Below are 22,179 nucleotides of genomic sequence, written 5' to 3'. Positions count from 1 at the left end.
GACCAGCTGCCTTCGATAAACCAGGGCAATTGCAGTATCTGAATCATTTATGGACGCCTACCACATCCCAATGTTCCTGCAGGGACACTGCTTCACACTGTCCCACATCAGTGTGGAAAAAAAAATCTGAAAGAGGGAAATGTGGAAACCCTTTTGTGGAAACACGCTGGCCTAAAGAGGAACCCAAAAGCTCTTTAGACCCCTTTAAGAGCATTCCACAAGCCACAATAGCCCGTAAATTAAAGCTTCAACTGGGTGCGCATGTGATGCTTTTGGGGCTCCAATTTACACTCGAAATGAAGTCTGTGTGCTCTCTGCTGACACAGCGGGGACATTCAAATCCACTGCTGTGGCAGCTGATTTGATGCGTTGACGAACATGCCATGTTGCTATAATAAGAACTGTTTATTTGAATAATAAGGTCAGGGAGTTAAGTAGTTGGTATTCTGTTCATATGAAGCCATTTGTGCAGTGTCACTAATAATTAAAGCCTTAAAAAAAACCTAATCAAGACGTCTTCCCCAAATATACGCTGCTATCTTGAAGAAACTCATCAGGGCAGCCAAGTGATCTTCTGCAAGGTTTATTAATCGCTTCTGGTCCACTGTTGGGGCAAATTTATTTGCTCGCATTAGCAATGTAATAAACTTATAATAAAGCTGCCACAATCTCAATTTTGGAGATATAGTTTATCATATGGAAAATTAGATCTAGGTATATCCAGTGGCGATGGGCAAGTGGCTAGTTCAGAGATGGGACTCCATGATGAAATTCTGACTCTATGCCTGGAAAGGAACATAAGCGAGACACTTTTGCTGCCCCTTTTCCTGTTGGCCAGTCTAAAGGTGTCTTCAGGGCTTCCTAAACAGAACACAGATGTGTTCTGGGTCCAGATGTGTTAGGGTCCAATCCTAGCCAACGTTTCAGCACTGGTGCAGCCGTAATGCAGCCCCGAAGTAAGGCAACGAATGTTTTCATATTTTGAGGAAGTTTCTGTGACTGCCTCCCCACCACAGGATGCAGTGCATGCCCCAGCAAGGAAAATTGGATAGGATTAGGTCCTTAGAGAGTTCATAATGGTGGAAATATACTTCCTGTTGAAACCAGGCCAGCTTCATCTAAACACAGACAAAGGCTTTACAGAGACAGTTTAGGTTTCCATTCACCACAGGCTATAACAAGGGGTGGTCGTGGGCAAGGGCATGTCTACCATAAATGACACCAGGGCACAAGGTAAACTGAAGTAGCTGTTATAGAATCAGAAAGAGGAAGACAACATGACCACCATTTGGGGGCGACAGCCTTGTAGCCTTCTCAATGTTTAACTGTGGAATCCTTTACCCCATTTTTCCCCTCCAATGGGTGTGCCAAAGCAGCATACAAAACAAACTAAAAAGCATATAATGATAACAAATCAAACTACCAACTAAAACAGCCAAGAATAAAACATTCATCACTAATCATGGGGAGAGGTTGGAAAGCAATCTAAAAACTTTCTGGAACAAAACGGTTTTAAGCTGCTGATGAAACACCATTGGTCTCGCCTCCTGTGGCAGGGAGTTCCACAGGATAGGCGTCACTGCAGACAAGCAGAGTTGGGGAGAACAGAAAACTGGAAAGCCATCGCCAAACAAAAATAAGTAACTTGTGTGGCAACACAATATATATGGCATTAAAACCCATCAATGCCAACAGGGGCCAAGAGGTGGGTGAATCCTGCCAGCAGGGTGGAAGATGGTGCACCGGAGCAAGAGAGATTAGTCTGCTGTGGTTCACAAAGCTGAGCCATCGGAAGGTGGGCAGCTTCTCAAGCATAAATAAATCCTCTCCTGCTTCCTCCCAATCTTCAAACTGCAGGTGTTAGCGGAATGTAGACATACATCACAAGACGGCAAGTTTGCCACAAAAGGGAAAGAGTCGCCCCTCACTCTCTTCTCAATCTCTTATTATTCACACCATCTAAGCAGCAAAATAATTCCTCGGCGGTTTTCTCTATCCCCATCCCCATTCTTCCGTTCTTCCCCCCACCCGCCCCGCCAAAGCCATTCTCTATTATAGGAGGGCGCAAGCATGAACCAGAAGTGTCACAGGCATTAGACAAGGTATTAAGGAGGTGTCAATGGTAAAATAGCAGGGATTACGGTAAAGTCTAAATAATGTGTAAAATAAAACCAAAGGTGATAAAGTCGTTGATATGAAAAGCTGGGGGGAAAAAAGGGAGCGCAATTATTTTCTCATTTCGATTGTTCTGGCTCACAAGCACTTTGCAACTTCAGTGGCATTTCTCTGCCCCCCCCAATTCTCTCTTACTTCTTTTTCAGTACATCATATTCCCCGATAATCACATTACAGTTGCCAGCAGTTTTTGCAGCAAAAAAAAAGAACAGCAAGACCACTTTGCTCCAATAATCCTCCTGGCTTCCGAGCTGACCGCATTGTGCTCTGCTTCCCTGACAACACGGCACACGGAGCCCGGCTTTGCAACGACCTGCCTGCAGCTCAGACTTAGTAGTGCAATCCCCTCTTTCGGACCATTGTACGACAAATTCCGAGAGCTAAAATGCAGGGCCGCTCACCCGTGAGGTCATGCCAGGAAGTGGACTGGTGGGTGGGGGTGCCTGCCTCCATCATTCCTTCTCCTCCCTCCACATTCTCCTCTCCTCTACACTTCCTCTTCCACTCCACTCCCCTCTCTCTTTTCAGATCCAAGGAGCAGGAGGAGGGATGGAGGACCACCAGGTTGGGGGGGGCAGCACTACAAAGGCACCTCTGGCGGCAGTAGTATCTAGCAATGGGTTGAACCAGCTTCCTTCATATACTTGAGGCCTTTCCAATGGGGGCTTTGTTGTTGCTTTCTTTAACAAAAGCACAACTGTTACTCATGTGATGTATGCAGGGCATCAATGACTTGCCATAGAGTTGACTTGGAATGAACTGAGCCATTCTTCCCCCCCCCACCCCACCTGCCATTGGAAATAGCTTGGTTTCTTCCCAGTACAAGTAGTATCATTCCCTTCCCTTCCCCTCTCTGCCGGCCCACTCAGAATCCTCCACCTCCACATTGCTTTTGTGATGGCAGCTTCTGCTCTGGCGGTGACAGTGACAAATTAAACAAGATAGATTTTCCCTTTGGTGCCTGGCATGCCCAGGAGAGGGCCAGGGTTTGGGGGCCAGCTAACCAGGTGGGGAAGGGGTGGATTATCTCACAGCTAGAGGAGAATTCAAGAGTCACAATGCTTGTCATGTGCTTGAGATGACACGCACATGAAACACGAAAACACGAAAGAGGAGTCTGAGCAACCTCTCCTGCAACAGACGTGCATGGGCCTGTCCAGACTTCTTGCCTCAAATAAGTGCAAACGTACAGTTTTCCACCACTCAGATTGTAACATTTTGTCCCTGGGAAAGTGCATGCCCCCCACAGACAAGATCTACATCAGACTAATACTATAGATTTATCTGAGATGACAAACACCCCCCCCTCCCCCAAGGTATTTATGTGGCTCTCTTGCAGGTCCTAATTTGCTTAGTTCTGACCAGTTCTTCCCCCACTCCCAGTCAGCACAGGATTGCAAGTACCAGGTGAAAACTGTCTTGACAAGTATCGTGGACACAGAATGGACAGGACCTGTGACTCTGCTTGTAAGGGCTGGGCCACAAGTCAACTGAACTACTATTTGACAATATCTCACCAAAGAAGCCAAGAATTCCCTTTTGCACTGAAGTTGGGCAGCCTGCCTTTTGAATTGAAACCATGCACAGGAGTGAGGACATCTTGCTCCTCAGTGCTGAGGGAGCATAGATTCCACCTTGCTCACCCTCCAGTCTTACAGCTACAACCATAACCACATTTGTTTAAAACTTAAGATTTTACCCTGTGCAGCAACTGTATGGGGTTTGTTACTTTCGTCTCGGACAAAACTTGTAGCTGTTCCAAGCAAAAGCCAAGAAGGACTGAATATCAATGAAAAATTTACACTTGCGCAACACTGTTCACTACACAATGGATTAACGTTGCTTTGGATGTTAAAATATTTCATAACTAGGAGTGTGAGTTATCTCTCAGAGCTCAACTCCTCTTCCTTCCACAATGAGGGTTTGATGACACGGCCGGCCTGTTCATGAGGCTGGGGGCAGCACAACCCGGAATGCTGCTGAATGTTGTCTTGGGTTCACTGCTGCCTCCTCCTCTGCCAAAAAAAGTGGCCTCTTACTGCTCCTCGGGCAGTTTTTTTCTTTTCAAATGCAGAGATGCGTCCGGTTTTATGAGAACACGTGAATGCAGGAATGCTTTGGTTCACGGGGTCCCTGTAAATCATACTGGAAGTCCCACACTTCTGCTCTTCAGAAATCACACAAGGAACAAGGTAAGAAGGTCAACGGTCCACTTTCTGTTCACTTTTAGTAGGCAGAAAGCAGATCAATGTGACTCACGTCTGCAATGGGATGAAGGAAGTGCAGCGGCAGCAGACTTGGGTGAAGGGCACCCCAAATCTACCATCCTCTCCTTCCCCACAAGCCACCACTGATGCAACCTGCATCACCCCACCTAACAGATGGACTGCCTTGCATGAGGCTCACTGAGATTGACTGGGGGGGGAACCTTTAATGACCAAGCACTCCTGCTGCTGCTCCTCTTCCCATGCCAAGGACTCAAAAAGGAAGACAGGAACAGAGGACGTGTGGTGGAGAGGACAGCAATGGAAATACTCTAGGCCAGGGGTCTCCAAACCCCAGCCCGCAGGCCACATCTGGCCCTTGACACCATGTTAATATAGATGATGTGGCCCTGGGGACAAAAAGTTTGGAGACCCCTGCTCTAAGCTGCCAATTTCCTCTCCTCCATACTTCCTCTTATGCTCCATTCTCCTCTTCCTTTTTGAATCCAAGAAGCAGGATGGGGGCTGGCACACAGCTAGATAAGGGGGGACTGAATTTAGTGCATCAACTTAGGCACAAGAAAACCTTAAACCAGCTCTGCTTTGATTGTGCAAGGACAATATTAAGATCAAAATGCAAGGTGAAAAGGAAGATTTTACCTAGAAAGGACCATAGATTTCAACCCTCTCCCTTCCTGACAGCTTGGGGGAGCAGACCACAATACTCTACATCAGGGGTGCTCAAAGTTTTTGGCAGGAGGGCCTCAACATCTCTCTGACACTGTGTTGGGGGCCGGAAAAAAAAAAAGAATTTACATTTCAAATTTGAATAAATTTACATTAATGAATATATTAGAGATGGAAAATGAATGAATGAATTCAGTTTATGATCCCATTCACCCTAATAAGGGGGGGATCTTCATGCCAGTTTATGATCCCATTCACCCTAATAAGGGGGGATCTTCATGCCAGTTTATGATCCCATTCACCCTAATAAGGGGGGGGATCTTCATGCCAGTTTATGATCCCATTCACACACACACAAATGGAGGGGGGATCTTCCACACTTTCAGACACATACACCCATAAGAACATAAGAACAGCCCCACTGGATCAGGCCATAGGCCCATCTAGTCCAGCTTCCTGTATCTCACAGTGGCCCACTAAATGCCCCAGGGAGCACACCAGATAACAAGAGACCTCATCCTGGTGCTCTCCCCTACATCTGGCATTCTGACTTAACCCATTCCTATAATCAGGAGGTTGCGCATACACATCATGGCTTGTACCCCATAATGGATTTTTCCTCCAGAAACTCGTCCAATCCCCTTTTAAAGGCGTCTAGGCTAGACGCCAGCACCACATCCTGTGGCAAGGAGTTCCACAGACTGACCACGCGCTGAGTAAAGAAATATTTTCTTTTGTCTGTCCTAACCCGCCCAACACTCAATTTTAGTGGATGTCCCCTGGTTCTGGTATTATGTGAGAGTGTAAAGAGCATCTCCCTATCCACTCTGTCCATCCCCTGCATAATTTTGTATGTCTCAATCATGTCACCCGTCTGCTCACCTGCCCCCTCGCCCTCCCTCCTTCCCTCCTTCGTTTGCTTGGACTGCCTGCCTGCTTGCCCAGCTGCATGCCTACCTGCCTGCCCATGTGCTGCTGCTGCTGCCCGCCTGCCTGCCTAGCTGGCCAGCCAACCAGTCCTCCCTCCCTCGGGAGGGAGACCTGCTGCGAGCTTTGCTGGGCTCCCCTCCCTCGTGGTATCTCTCTCTCTCTCTCTCTCCCCCCTGGCTCAGGTTGCAGGAGGGGAGAGGAGGGGAGCCGAGCCAACGGAGCTGATCCCAGCCCAGCCCATGGGCAAGGAAGAAGAGACTAGCAGGCAAGCGCGCAGGGTCTTTTATAGTGGGAAGTAACGCAAGACCTGCAAGTCTCACGTTACTTTCCCACTATAAAAGGCCCTGCACGCCGGCTGGGCTCGTCTTTCCTTCACTGCCACTGAGCTCAGCGGCAGCGAGGGAAAGCAAGGCGCGGAGCTCGCATGGAGGGCCAGCGCGGGCTGGGGTGAGGGCCAGTGCCCATTGGAGGTGGGGGGACCCCCTGGGGGCCAGATGGGGACATGCAGCGGGCCGCAAGTGGCCCGTGGGCCAGGGTTTGGGCACCCCTGCTCTACATAAAAATCCAACAAAATTCAATGCATTTAATCAGTAAAACTGATAGGAAAATCACCATCACAGACATGAGACAGCAAACTACCAGATGGCCTAGGCCAGGGGTGTCAAACATAAGGCCCACAAGCAGAGTACAAATTAAATGAATGAATGAATGAATGAATGAATGGTAGTGACTTTTCAGGGTTTCCAACTGGTGCATTTTCCAGCCTATCTGGAGATGCCACCAGAGGGTATTCAAGCATTCTCCTCTGAGCCAAACCTGTACCACCACATCAGGATCAGTGGACCCTTAGACATTATGGATCCAATCTCTGTAATAGCATCTTCTCAACTTCCCCAAATTATTGGATCATTAAGACAAAGGATGTGGACATTTGATTCCAGATAAAAATCTCAAATTTGTTGCCATAGAGCTAGATGTTACACTGGATTAAAATCTCAAGGGCGTTTAAATCTACACAGAAACACTCGAAGTGTAGTAAATATGGTGTTACTCTATTGTTAGGGTACCAGCGGGTTCCTAAAAGGCGTGAAATGCAAAAGATACATTGAAAGAGATATTATGAAGTGTTTTGTGCATTCCAGGGAGAAAGAAAAATTGAGATCCATAACGATGCTGTTATCTAGATGGCTTTGAGAGCCCATCATGGATCCATCTACAGTCCTCGCGCATATTCTACAAGACACTTGACCTTCAATTAAAGCAAAATGCTTCTTATTTGCTGCACCTTGCAGTTCCTGGCGCTGAAAGATTAACAAGTGAGAAACAATTATAAAGCTAAATGTTGTGACGCACGAGAGAGGGCATCGCAATTGAACAAGGAACTCTTCTGAGGCTGCACTGTTTCCCTGCACTGCACAGAAGTCAGGCATCGGTGTCATGACATATATGGGAAAGGACAGGAAAGTCTATGGCTATTCTCGTCCAGCACATTATCTTGCTTGCCCCGATAGCAGCTGCACAACCTTGCCATAAGGTAAAAAACACTGGTCCTTAAAGAGGCTATCATCTGCAGTAGAGATGCTGGAGTATTTTACCTGGCTTGCGCCCAGAAGGAATCCTTGGGGGAATTGCTCACCGCTACCTCAAACAAGGCTGGGACCCAGTAGCATAGCTAGAAGGGGTGCGAAGCACTAAGTTTAGCAGGGAGACTTCCTGCGGCATGCAAGTGGCCTGCCCCCTCCCCTTTGGAGCAATTCCAGGCAGGAGGAGCAATACAGAGGTGTACATTGAAAAAACCTCCATTTTCAACCCACTCCACCCATTTCTCTCCTTGGACTTATTCCAGTGTCATAGCTGGTGTGAGTCTGAGAAGGACTGTAGGCCACCAGAGGCCCACCATGAAGGTTTACCTCTGGTCCGCCTTCTGGTCGCCCCACCACCCCCACTGGATGCAGTAGGCACAGCTATGTCACATATAGTGGTGAGGGATAGGGGTGGGCAGGAAGTTTTGTATGTGCGTAATTGCAAATAGACAAGAGCTGCAAGCTGCTTCACACACTACATATGACATACGTTACGACACATACGATACAAAGCATATGCATCCGTTTTCGCCATGTGAGATTGTAGGACAAAATTAAAAGATAAACCTCAAAGTTTCGTAACAAACCAAAGCAAGTGTATCGTTTGGGCAGATGCTGTCTCCTACTCCAACTTTCAGATTGTTCCTTTAAGGCTTTGGTACCCCCACAACTGTCTCTCATGGTTTCTGACTCATCTCCTGGTGACCTTTTCATCCTCAGCAAGGCAGGGCAATAAGATGCATGTAGTAACAGTGTCTGTGTTGCAGCCTTTTGACAAGAGGGGGGATGCACTGGCTGGGGCCAGGTCAGAAGGACAGCAGTTGCAGGCAGTGATGTAGCTAATGATCGCATAGCCCAATGTTGAGCCCAGAATGATGCCCGGGAAGTGATGTCACAATCAGAAGCGACGCCATGCCTGGGCTTTTGAAAAAGTGACAACTGGGGGAAAACCCACCTCCTCTCCCTAGCAGCTCACCAGTCACTTCTTCTGCCGCCTCTCCCCCTCCCTCAGCCAGTGGCATAGCTAAGACATCTATCTGCTACCTGGGGTCAAAGAAGATTTTGTAACCCCCTCTCCTCCACAACAAAATCAAAATTAAGTAAATAAACAAAAAGTGTTCTCCTTATTGGCTAGAGACTATGTGCTGGGTGAAGAGAGACAGTTCTTCTCCCCCTGCTAATTATAAGGGGAGCAGCACTTGAAAAAGTCCCTCTTTACCCAATTAGCAGGGGTAACTGTATTATGATACATGGAAATGAGAGCTGACTAATATGAACACCTAATTGGTTCCATGCTGTATCATAATAACATCTCATTGGCTCTCAGAAGAGTCAGTCTTCTAGGTCAACTGTGAGTTAAGGAAATCTACTTTTTGTTCCATAAGGCAGTTGCGTTTTCATTTTCTGGTTTATTGGCCATAACCTTTGACAGAATACAGATAATCCAATGCAGTTTTTTTCATTGCCTTCTTCATTAAATTACCTTTCCAATGATATACTGCATGACGGTATTATTCATACATATCAAGGTTTTCACAATTTTGGCCAAGCTCAGCTTGTTGCTCCCCTAAAGCTTGTTGTCTGGTGAAACTGCTAACCCCTGCACCCCTTAGCTATGCCACTGGATGCAGGAGACCTGAGCCCTTCACCAGGGCAGAACACAGGTAACCTGAAGAAGGCAAGCAGCAGTCCACTAGCAACAAACGCACTGTATGCTCCTCGCACAGAGACGGAGCACCCTCTAGAAGCAGAAATACAGAATGGATTTGAATGCTGCATTTTGTCTACACTCAGCAGGCCCAGTAATTACTGTTCTTTTCTTACATACAAAGCTTCTGTTCACACAGTTCCTGGCGTTTTGAATGAGTAAAACCTTATCTTTCTACTCAGAAAAGTATTTCATTAGAATTCATTTGTTCCCCCCTCCCAACTTCCAGTTTTTCTACTGCAAAATATATGATTAACAGATCATTTGGCAAAATATAAGAAGTATCATTTGGGGAAAAAATTGCTTTTCCTGGGCCTTCCCATCCCTGTTTCTGAGACAATGGCCTGTTGGATGGGCTGGACCTGACCTCAAAGCAACAGCTCCCCACTTCTTAGAGCAGAGTTGTGTCTTCTTCTGTCCCACTCCAGCAGGTCCTCCATACTCTAGAGCAGGGGTGCCCAAACCCCAGCTCTGGGGCCACTTGCGGCTCTCAAGGCCTCTCAACGCGGCCCTCAGGGAGCCCACAGTCTCCAATGAGCCTCTGGCCCTCCGAGGATTTGTTGCAGCTGGCCCGACACAACTGCTCTCAGTGTGAGGGCGATTGTTTGACCTCTTATATGAGCTGTGGGATGAGGGCTCCCTCCACTGCTTGCTGTTTCACATCTGTGATGCAGTAGCAGCAGCAAAGGAAAGGCCAGCCTTGCTTTGTGCAAGGCCTTTTATAGGCCTTGAGCTATTGCAAGACCTTCATTCATTCATATAAGGTCATCTTTAATATATTCGTTTATGTAAACTTATGCAAATTTATTCAAATTTTAAATGTAAATTAATTCTTTTTTTCCCCTGGCCCCCGACGCAGTGTCAGAGAGACGATGTGGCCCTCCTGCCAAAAGCTTTGGACACCCCTGCTCTAGAGCCATCACCTGCAGCTGGGGATCACAGAACTTTGCCAGAAACCGAGCTGCTGGCCAGAGAGCCTCAGGTTCAAACATCACCTCTAGCATGACTTCTCTGGCACTTTGAAACCACGCACCACCACACAACTTCAGACACTTTGGGGACAACCATGTGGGGTATATAATAAAACCACGAGAAGGGGATAACTAGGATCTGGCACTACTTATAAAGTCTGTGGAGCTGGTTCGGGGGGGGGGAGCAGTGGCATAGCTATAGGGGGTACAAAGCACTAAGTTTTGCAGGGAGCCTCACCGCAGCATGCAAGCGGCCCTTCCCCGTCCCCTTTGACGCCATTCTGGAGGCTGAGAGCAAAACAGAGGCACACGACTGGCTCTAATGAGGAGGGGCCCCTTGCACACTACAGTGAGACTCTCCGCAAAACTTAGTGCTTTGCACCCCCTCTAGCTATGCCCCGGGGGGGGACGGAACTGTAACGTCCTTTCCCTCCCAACCGAGGTAACTCTCTCTAGGATAACTCAGGCTGAAGATGAAGCCTTCACAAATTCTGAGATCATGCAGGCTTGTTGCAAATAAGTATCATGATAATATGATCTGAAGGTGCTCTGAGCACCCAAAAAGCTCTCCGTGTTATTAGGATTGCTTGTGCTGCCATTAGTGCCTCATTCAAAGGAGACTCGCTTCCTGTGGCTCTTTGGGACCGGCATCTCTAAACACATCCCTCCTTCCTGCGTTGAAACGTACAGCCCCATTTTCTTGTGCAGAAATGTTCCCAGGGGGTTACGCCCCCAACAGAAAACAGGATGGAAGTCAGTTAAGCCTACCAGCCATGTGCTATCATTCCAACAAATTGCTGGAATATTGCCTTTTCTCCAAGAATTAACAAGAGGGGGCAGAAACACAACCACCCCCCATTCATAACTTGGTGACATAGAAGAACCCAGGCCGCCTCATTTGTACCTTTCCTCCTCTTCTGTTGTCATTAGTCATTGCCAAGCCAGCTTCCCGATTCAGCTCTTTGCCACAGTTAGCGCTGAGGCAGCAATCCACCAGCACAATCCTTCTTCTCCACTTCGCACATTTAGGGACGTAGAGCAACCTTTCTACAATATAGTGGGTCACGCCAAGGAGTCGGCATACATCTTGACCAGCCAGCTGCTGCCTAAATTCAACTGCCACTTTTGCTGAGACTTCTCTCCCTCCCACAGGTCTCCTTGGCTCTTTCCCCCCTCTCTGGTCTTTGGTATATTCCCTCTTGTCTCTTCAAAACAACATATGATGCTGCCTCACTGAGTCAGACCACATAGCCCAGTTTGTCAACTGTCAACATAGCCCAGGTTCTCAAACCTTTTAGCACTGGGACCCACTTTTTAGAATAACAATCTGTCGGGACCCATCAGAAATGATGTAATTAACCTGGAAGTGATGTCATGGCTAGAAGTGACATCATCAAGCAAGAACATTCTTAACACCCCCATATGACAAAATCAAATCAATTAAGGGCGCAGTCCTAACCCCTTATGTCAGTGCTCTCCAGCACTGACATAAGGGCAGTGCAGCTCTGAGGTCAGGGAACAAACACTCCCTTACTTTGAGGAGGCCTCAGTGAGTGACACCCAACTGCCAGGATGCAGCACACGTCCCATTGGCACCGCTATGCCAGTGCTGGAAAGCACTGATGTAAGGGGTTAGGATTGCGCCCTAAGTAAATTAAAAGTTTACAATTAATTAAGTTTAAAAATGTATTTAAAATAAAGAAGAATCCTCCTGACCCTACCAAGCATTTGCTGATCTGTTTAAAAAAATCCCCCAAACATCCCAAAGGCTGCAATCCTATACACACTAACCCAGGAGTAAGTCCCATTGGCTATCATTGTTAAAAGCATCTACATAGTAGCCTCTTAAAAGTACAGATCTGTTACACTTCCCCAAATGCAGTCACATATCATGGTGGCGTCTAGGCTAATATATTAAGAATAAAATACATGCTGAAATGGGGGCCCACCTGAAATTGGCTCGCAACCCATATAGTAGGTCCCGACCAACAGTCTGAGAAACACTGGTCTACTCCAACTGGCAAGGGTAGTCAGTCAAAAATCTTTCCAACTACCTTCTACCTGACCGTTTTTAACAGGAGATGCTGGAAACTGAGACTGGGACCTTCTATAGGTGCTCTGCCACTGTGTTATGGCCCCTCCTGGGCTTCCAACTTTTCTAAATCACTTTACAGTGTACCTGGAAGCACAAACCTGGACTTCAAGGATGGAGACTGTAGACCAATCTTGCCTCCCCAAAACCTGGAGATGGTACACCAGTGGCAATGTCAGTTTGCAAGTGGCGTATCAGTAGTGGAGCTGCCATTAACTAAAAGGGGCAAATGCCCCAGGCACGGAGGCCCCCCATGCCTCTAGGACCACACGGAAGCCTCTCTGAGGCTCCCAGTGCTGTCAGAAACTGTGCTTCCGGTTTGCCAGCAGTACAGTTTAAGACTTCAGGGAAGCTTCAGGAGGCTTCCTTGGTGCGTCCTGGTGTTGTGCGAGGCTCCGTAACTATGTGGTGAGGAGGGGGAGATTCACGTGCAGCGGACAGCATCTTGCAAGGGGCACCATCGCAAACCTTTGCCCTGGACGAAGGGCTGGGGACATCCGCCACTGTGGTATAAACACTCTCCGATTCACAGGCTTTTTGTACAACTTTGAAAACCTGGAATACAAGCGTCTCCCTGTATTGGGGGGGGGGGGTTAGGAGAGAAAGCAGACAGGTAGTGCTAAACTGTGGTTAGGGTCAACCATGGATTGGTGCTATGTCTGAATTTAGGGGACATCCACTAAAATTGAGTGTTGGGAGAGTTAGAACAGACAAAAGAAAATATTTCTTTACTCAGCGTGTGGTTGGTCTGTGGAACTCTTTGCCACAGGATGTGGTGATGGCGACTGGCCTGGACGCTTTTAAAAGGGGATTGGACAAGTTTCTGGAGGAAAAATCCATCACGGGGTACAAGCCATGATGTGTATGCGCAACCTCCTGATTTTAGAAATGGGTTATGTCAGCATGCCAGATGCAAGGGAGGGCATCAGGATGAGGTCTCTTGTTGCCTGGTGTGCTCCCTGGGGCATTTGGTGGGCCGCTGTGAGATGCAGGAAGCTGGACTAGATGGGCCTATGGCCTGACCCAGTGGGGCTGTTCTTATGTTCTTATGAATTGAGCCATCCTTGCTCATTTCCTACTCACAAGGCTGCATGTCACCTAAGTGCCTAAAACTCTATTTTCACTTTCTCTTCTCTTCCTTCTTAATTTTGACAAAGCAGCTCTCTCATGGGCTTTTTCTGTCATTCCCAACAGTTCTATCTAATAGGTTGACCTCGGTTCTCTGCTTCCCCTTCAACTAACCATCTCCTTATTCTTTAAAAAAAAAAAAAAATCCATTTCTTGCACAGCCCTGTCTCCTTTCATCATCTTCTACCTGCACCCTGAAGCCTGAGCTCTCCTGAATGACTCCACCAGTCTCCTCGCCAGCCATGCTTCCACCAACTGTCATCTCAAACAGCCCACTGCGAGGGGCATTGTGACACGTATGGAGAACACACCAACTGGCTCCACAACATTCCACTGATCACTGTCATCATGTAAGGAGGGGTCTTCTGCATCTTTGGTGATGGCTTGTCTTCTCAAGTTTTTTAAGATCATGAGTTCTGACCTGAGCTTCCCAGTCTGAACCTCATCTCAACCATGAACTGTTTGTGTGAAGTTGCTAGTCTGTGGTGAACAGCACAGCAGAATCCTTTTCGGATGTTCATTCTGGGCAGAATGAACACGCATGCTGGAAAGCAGTGGGGGACTCTGTTTTCAATTTAAGCGCGTTCATTTTGATGTTCGGTATCCAAAGTGATCAGGTTTCAAACAACTGTGCGTAGGTCAGGGCTGAACCTGTTGTTGCAATGCCCACAGTCCTACCCCACACGCTCCTTCCACCCATTGCTGCCTGAAATGGGCTTGCGTGTTTCCTTAATGGGGAGTGGTGCCACATAAGCTTAGTCTTTATGTCGTTTGCACACTAAGTAGGAGGAAGCAGAACAAGCAAGAATAAACAGTTCGTGCTAATCTTTATAACAGCGTTGGTTTCCCTAAAAGGCAACGGCACGCCCTTGGAACCTTCAGCGAGCGGCAAAAACCCAGGATTTCTCTCTCCTTGGCATGCTGCCTTTTACTGAGCCAGAACCTTGGTCCATCTGGCTCTATACTGGGTCTCCAGGGTTTCAGGCAGAAGCCTTTTCCAATGCAAACTCAATGGCGAACCACAGTTAAGGGAGAGACAAAGCAGAAAATAGGGATCTACAAGTAGACCTCTGGATCACTTGCATTAGGCAACGATGGGCTTCTGGCTTGACAACAGCAAGATGGTTGCCATCTTCCATCAATGGCTACAGTCTTCCATCAACTGATCCACAGGCAAATGGAGCTCCTTGGAGCCTCAGTGTTCTGTAGCTATAAAATGGGACTGCATGCTTAAGAATGTGGCACAACTTACTGTTCTGAAAACATGCAAGTGAAAAAATAAAATTGTTTCCTTGGGGGACATAACCCAACAATGGTTGCTTTGCTGCCTGTGAACAACTGGTTGCCTGTTTTTCATATTTGGGTGCCCTTCCTGGGAGAAAGGTGGAGAAAATTCAGTAGATAAATACAAATTTTTCAAATAAACCAAATCATATTATTTCTTTCTAGAACACCTTTTTTTAAAAAGTCTCGTTAAGTTAGGTGGGTCCCGCTAGGGTGTCATTTTAAAAAGTGAGTTTCTGTGCTAAAAAGTTTGAGAACCACTGGTCTATAGACCAAAAGCACCCGGTCAATTCCATGAAAAAAAATAAAATCCAGTAACTGACAGTATGATTTTGGTCTACACGTACACAAGCCATACTCATATGTTCCATCTCTGTGTGAAAGGAATGACAGAGATGAACCAGGCACACACCTGTGCTCTCCACACAGTGGGTCAGACAGTGAAAGACGGGCAAAATGGCCCATCTACATACCAGTGGTTCTCAAACTCTCGTGCAGAGTCTTCCAATCACTAAGTGTTGGTGGGGTGGGGTGGGGGGGGAAGCTGCAATGTGATCCCCAGGATCGTGCCACTGTGGGGAAAAAGGGGGCTGTTTTTTACGTTACTTGCTGCTGGGGGGGGGGGGGAGCTCTACCGAGCGCTCTGCAGGGCTTCCTGTGGCTTGTAGAATGTTAAAAAAAAAAAAAAAGATTGCAACCCATTTCTAGTTTAGCAATCACAACTGGGAAGTGAGTTGCGATCTTTTTTTAACATTCTACAAACCATGGGAACCCCTGCAGAGTGCGCCATGGGGCTCCGACACCCCCCAGACCTCGGCAGCAAGTAAATAATGTAAAAAACAGCCCCCCCTTTCCCCACAGCAGTGCAATCCTAGGGATTACATAGCTGCTTCCCCCCTGCCCCTTAAAGGGAAAAAGGCAGGGGTTGTCAGGCTGATGGGCCGCGACCCACCAGTTTGAGAACCACTGTCCTGGACAAATATGAAGCATTAGCAGCAGGGCTGCATTCACAAGGCGGATCGGTGGTTTTACAACAGTCATTCGTATTACGGTGGGGGCTGTTTTGTTTTTCGCTAACTTCCTCTCTTCACCTTTTGGGCAGACACTTCAAAGGTGTTTTCTCCCCACAACCCAGCAGCCCGCAGGAGTCCAGCTGAAGCACACACAACCCCATTAAAGTCCATCCGTGCTGTTGTCACTTTGACACCACCATTCTGCAGCTTCCTGTGAAAGAGCTCTAGCCAAAACGGACCAGCATTTCCTCCCGCTACTATTTAGTCACAGTCTGTCGCTTGAAGGTCATGCAGTTGGAAAAAAAGAAAAAGGCTCGCTCCATTAAGAGGTGGCTGACAGAAACTATTCTCGATATTGTTTTGGCCCCAAATTGCTGTGGAACAACAGTGTTCACCTTCTTCCCACCTGGGGACTCAAATCCTCACGACATCAAGCATGAAGTAACTGGACTACCCTTTAGGAAAACTGTCACCAGTATTTCACAGGACTCTTAGGGGGTTGGATTGAGCTTTCCTGCCTCTTGATTCCTCAGCAGTTTTCTTATGTTCTGATTTTAACTGTTTGACCCACCCTTGAGAATTTTCTATACTAAAAGGCAGATAATTAATCCTGTAAATGAAAACACACACTATCCTGGTAAAGCTGTCATCCTTTAGTCAGTGTTCAGCCACCATCCCTCCCTCCATCACACACCCTAGTAATCCTCGTCCAGGACTGCCTCCCCTAGAACCCTCTCTCCAGGCAACAGGCTCCAACACAGCACCCCAGGTACACTATATGGTGGCTTCTTACAACAGTAGTTCCACAGTGATGTCACAATTACATCTATTTCACATCTATTTCACATCTATTTCACATCTATTTCTAGGTTGGGCAGAGGCCTGTCCTCTCATTCTCTGTGTGGTGCCATCAACAGCGATCCTGCTATATAAATAATCATCATCCTGTCTACACTGACTGGTGGAAGCTCTCCAAGGTCCCAGGTACAGTTCTTGCCTACAAAACCCTAACCAGGTACAGTTCTTGCCTACAAAACCCTAACCGAAACCCTACCAGGGACTGATGCTGGGACAACTGCAAGCAAAGCATATGCTCTACCACTGAGAGACAGTCTCTCCCCAGCTTTGCAGCTCCAACTGGGCAGGCTCCTACTGTGGTCGGCTTTGTAGACCAGGATGGACGAAATACACTGCCTTCAATTGCCAAAAGGATCAAGCACTACATTAGAGCTGGATGGATATGCCTCAGAGAGATCAATGAGACACTTACTTTACAGATCCTACGTGCCTTTTTGTCACCACACAGGCCTGTTAACCGAAAGAGAAAAAGAAAGCAACCTTTGTTTTGTTTTTTAAAAATCTAATTTAACCTTGCAACGTCCTCTACCGTTCAAGAGGTTTCTTATTCCAGCTGGCTTTGTAGCCCTGCGGCTAGAGGCGGCAGCTGACCGACTAACTCTTGGGATCTCCTTGTGGCTAATTTCTAATCACAAGACAAATCGAAGGGGCTCCCTTTGCAGACAGCTTTTGACCGATGCATCCAGCACTCCAAAGACACCCAAATATCATTGCAACAACTAGGGAAGGGGGGGGGGAACGAGGCAGAAAATATATTCACAATTAAGTCCGATAATTTGCTTGGTGTGCGCCATCCAACCTAAAGACGCACAGTCTTGACCTACATGCTCCATTTATTTCCTTCATTAAACAGCCCCCCAACCCACTCTCCTCCAGCATGCCTATTTTCACGGGGAAAAATACAGCAGCATTTGCTATGATACATAACATTGCATCCTGCTGTTATTTCAATCTCATTACTGCATAAGCAACAACATAAGTGAGATTAAAAACCATCTTCTCTCAATACTTATTCACAGCCTTCAATTTCTTTGGTGTGGTTTGTTTTTTTCCTCCTTTTCTTTTCTTAACGCTATTAAAATGTATTTTGAACAACAAGAGGTTGACTTACAATAAAGCAGGGAATTTAAACGAGGGGGGAAAAGGGGGAAGCGGTGTTGACAGCTACTTGGGAGATTTGTATTGAAATGAGCAAAGCAGAAAACACCCGTTTCTACCCCCACCCCACCCCCGCACCCTCTCTGCTTACAAATGACACTTGGAAGCCACCTTGGATTTGGCAGGTGTGCAAATGACATTCATTAGGACAGATCTGACAATGAAGAACGTGCTGGCTGATATACGAGAGTACACACCGGAGAAGCTGAAGGCAGGTCATTTGGTCTGCATCGCTTCCAGCTTGTGCAGTGTCGGAAAAGCCCTCCCCACACCCCATTTTCCCCAATAGGGTGCCTGGCTTGCAAGAAAAGAAGGAATTCTGTGGAAGGCCAGACAGCCCACTGCATTTGGAAATAGACACATGCCTCCCTGAACGAAGAAAACCAGGACGCCAAAATACTATTCTCACAACATAACCTGGATGAGTGATTGCACAAGGAGGGGTGACCTACTGGCGTTCAGCTGAACATCTGCATGGTACAGTGAATGTATAGTGATAAAGTCCTAAAGGGAAGCACCCTTTGGCCTCAGTCAGCAGTCAGAGGTCTAAAGGTTCCTGGGAGGTTTCCGCCTTGCCTCCAGGAAAATTTATTTATTTATTTAAAAGATTTTTGTACTCTCTTTTCTCCCCCCCCCCCCCCACGCTCAAAGCAGAACAGTAAAAATATGAAACCAAAATGACCTCTTGACAAAGGGAAGAACATCCGGGCCCATCAGACGGAGGATTCCGGGCTGAATTCTGTGCATTAAGGATGCCAGCAAGCCAGAAAGTGGAAATTACATTTGCTAAGTCACTACAGCCCCTATGGGGTGAGGAGAAGCAGGGTTTTCTGGGGAGAGGTGCAGATCGAACAACATAATCTCCCCGGTTTCTTTTGCTGCTGCAGCCAGTAACAGAAAAGAAAAACAGGCCAGAGAGACCAATCACATCCAGTGAAGAAAGGTCACCCTTGACCCTGGAAGAGATCAATATCCATTCATTTTGCTGTTCCTTTGGCCTGGGCACCCCTTCTTCACTCATTTTTGCCCAGCGTACAGGTGCACACATTTGGTTCCTGTTGCGTATATGCAACGCTGGGCAGAAAAGCCTTTTAAAGTGAACTTATTGACACCAGTTCCTATACAGACCAGCACTGGCCTGAGAGTTTTGTTACCATATGATTTTTTAAAAAATCTCTAAGCTTCCTTGGGGGCCTCTGGAGGTAGACGGTTGAGATATACATGAATGAATGAATGAATGAATGAATTTGTGGAATACTTTGCTACGACATGTTGGCCTCTAGTTTGAATACCTTTAAAAGAGGAGTGGACAATGTCATGGAGGACAGGTCATGATGGCTATAAGCTACCTTCAGGCTCAGTGGAGATTTGCCTCTGGATACAAGTTGCAGGGGAACAATGGCTGGAGGGAAGTATGTCTTTCGCTCATGCTTGTGGGTCTCCCAGAGGCAGCTGGCGGGTTACTGTAGGATACAGGATGCTGGCTCAGATCTTTGGCCAGATCCAGCAGGGATTTTCTTATGTAACGTGCTACTGATTGCGTCAGCTCCTCCTGGCTTGTTCAAACAAAAAAAAGGCAGGATCTAGTCTGCTACCTAGAAACCCACTAAAAACAAACTATATGTACATAAGGCTCTCTCCTTGTGATTAGGAACTCTGCTCTTCCAATTTTCTAGACTGCAGAAAGCCCCACATGGTACATGAGAACATTCAGCTGAATGTGACTGGCGACAGGGACGTTATTGTGTTCAGAAGCAGACTTATCAATGGGCCCCAAAAGGCAGGCTCCTGCTCCCACTGCAACCTTGGTTAAGCAGGGACTGGCTCCATCCCTGCTTGGCGATACTGGGAGCTAAGCAGACTCCCAGCATGCCCCCAGGTCCCTCCGACACAGGGAGAGCAGAAATGCCTCAGGCAGATACAGGGGAGATTGAAGGGCCAAGCAGGGATCAGGGATCAGGTGCAAGTGACAGCAGGGTTTTTTTTAAATCTTGCCATTGGCTTATGATGAGGCTGGTGGGCAAACACAATAAGGGCCATGGAGAAGAAAGACCTCTGTCAGGGCCCAGGGAAGTCATTGAGGCCATTCGGTGGAGGAGGACATGGGTGCAGGACAAACTCCCTCCCCATTGTTTCTCTGAAGCCAAAGGGATGGGTTCCATCCCCCGCTTCTTTCCTGAACGGGCAGCATGATAAGTGGAAAATCAGCCTGGCCCCCAGCATCTCACCCCAGAAAATGGTGCACCTTCCTCCCAATCCCTGCCTGAAAATAAGTCGGCTACCAACTGCCAGTTGCCCGGGGACTGGAGACATCAGCCATGGGCTCCTGGGCTGTTTTCCATTGTTACTGTAAGATCCCCTCCCAGGAGATCATTATGCTTGACATGCAGGGTGTACATCCATAATGAATAAGTGTCCCAAGGGAGGCACTCAAGGCAACTCACAGATATTTTATATCAATACACAACTGCCTCGGTTTACAGGGGCAGGGGCTAAAATTCACCACGGCTATTGGTGCTCATCCCCCCTTTCCTCCCTGCCACCATCTGGACCTCCTCAGAGGAATGGTGGGAAACAACTGATTTCTGTATTATGTTCTTCTCCCACTCTTTCTTCAAACTGCTCGAGGCAGCATAGGTGGATCTCCACCCTGCACAATAACCTTTGTAATGAGGGAGACTGGGCTGATGGAGCAATTGGTCCAAGATCACCCAGCAGATTTCATGGATGAGTGGGGGATATCCTTGGATTAGTGGGCAATCTAACCACCAAACCACAATAACTGTCTCCTATCACCTACACAAAACCTGTTTAGGGCCCAACAAACAGCCCAATCCTGAGCTACCCGGCACACTGAGCTGCAGCAGTGCTGAAAATGGCTACCCCTGCATTCAGTACGCCCCAGGCAACTGCCACTGCCTCCTCAGCAGAAGGGGACTTTTGTCTCCTCCCCCCCCCCCAGTAAAGCAAGTAGCCCCGCAATGGGACTACTCGATTCTACGGCAAACAAAGAGTAGGTGGCCCAACACGGAGGCACAGGATCTGGTGGAGCTTTGCTGATGGAAGTCCTGCCTCCCACCAGCCCTGCTCCCTCCCCCCCACGCCTCCTCTTCACCCTCTCCCTGCCCTCCCCCTGCCTCCCCCCTCCCCAGAATACCACCTCCCCACCTCCTCCCACGCCCCCACCTACCTCTCCGCTGCCCAGCGGTCTGTGTGACCACCGAGCAGTGGAGCTTTGGTGCTCCACCGGCACTAGCCCAGCACCAGCTAGCACTGGTGCTCCATCAGCGCTAGGGCCCGCAAATGTGCCTTATGGCACGTCTGGAACAGTGTGCGCCGGCGGTAAGCCAGCGCGCACTCTTTAGGATTGGGCCCTAAATGTGCTATCAAGAGATGCAGTCACAGAACTCCTGATATCATGTTTTCTCTGGCCCTTGGAGAGAGAAAAGAATGGAGCATCTGGAAGGGATTGAAAGCATCTCCAAATTAAAGCACTGTTTTGGGAACATGGTCCCTGGCTTTCCCCAAACCAGAATAAAGGAACTGGGGGTGCCATATGCTGAGCCCTCCAGGGTCTGACATGTCTGATTTTGAAGGCAGACTTTCTTTTTTCCAGAGCGCACAAAATGGTTCAAGAAAAGCATCCCTCCACACAGTGTACTCACAACAGTTTCTTTTATCCCATGGTTGCCTCTGGCCAAGAGATACACCAGGTTTTTGAAACAGTACCAACACCTGCACAACTTTTTTGATCAGAGGCAAAAAGGGGACGGACGGACAGTATGCCTCATGTCTCTTTCAAATCATAATCTGGAAGGACCCATGCCCACTTCATTGTCCATCTCCTGGCACCGGCTCACTGCAAGAACGGATATACTTATTTGTGTTTATTTTATCCCCCTTTTATATTGTTTTGAATACTGCGTTCTTAATGACTTCAGGATTGAAATCTTACAAAATATGGTGTAAAGTGGTGAATTTACACCTTAAATCTAATAATAGTTACATGTTGTTGGCATCCTTCAGTCTCAGAAGACTATGGTGTCACGCTCTGAGTGGTGGTTCTGGAACAGAGTGTTCTCTCCAGTGCGCGAAGCCTGGGTAAAGCAGGTATGGAGGATAGGCTGTTACCCATGCAGCAAATCCCCCCTCTCCACGTCACTGAAATGGTCCAATGGAAAGGCAGAGACCAATACGGTTGGTTCCAGCGGCGTCGCAGGAGTTGCCAGAACGTGACTGTGTTCAGCCATGAACTGCCTCACGGACTCCGGCTCCGGATTTTGCCTCGAGGTTGACTCCTGAAACCTTTTCCTTAACTGGATGTAGCCACAAGGCAGTGGAGGTTTGGGACCAGAGTTTTCCTTCTCTCAGATGAACTGCCTTCCCAG

Source organism: Tiliqua scincoides, chromosome 8 (assembly GCF_035046505.1).
Source record: "Tiliqua scincoides isolate rTilSci1 chromosome 8, rTilSci1.hap2, whole genome shotgun sequence".
NCBI lineage: Eukaryota > Metazoa > Chordata > Lepidosauria > Squamata > Scincidae > Tiliqua > Tiliqua scincoides.
Note: the sequence above shows the minus strand (reverse complement) of the source record.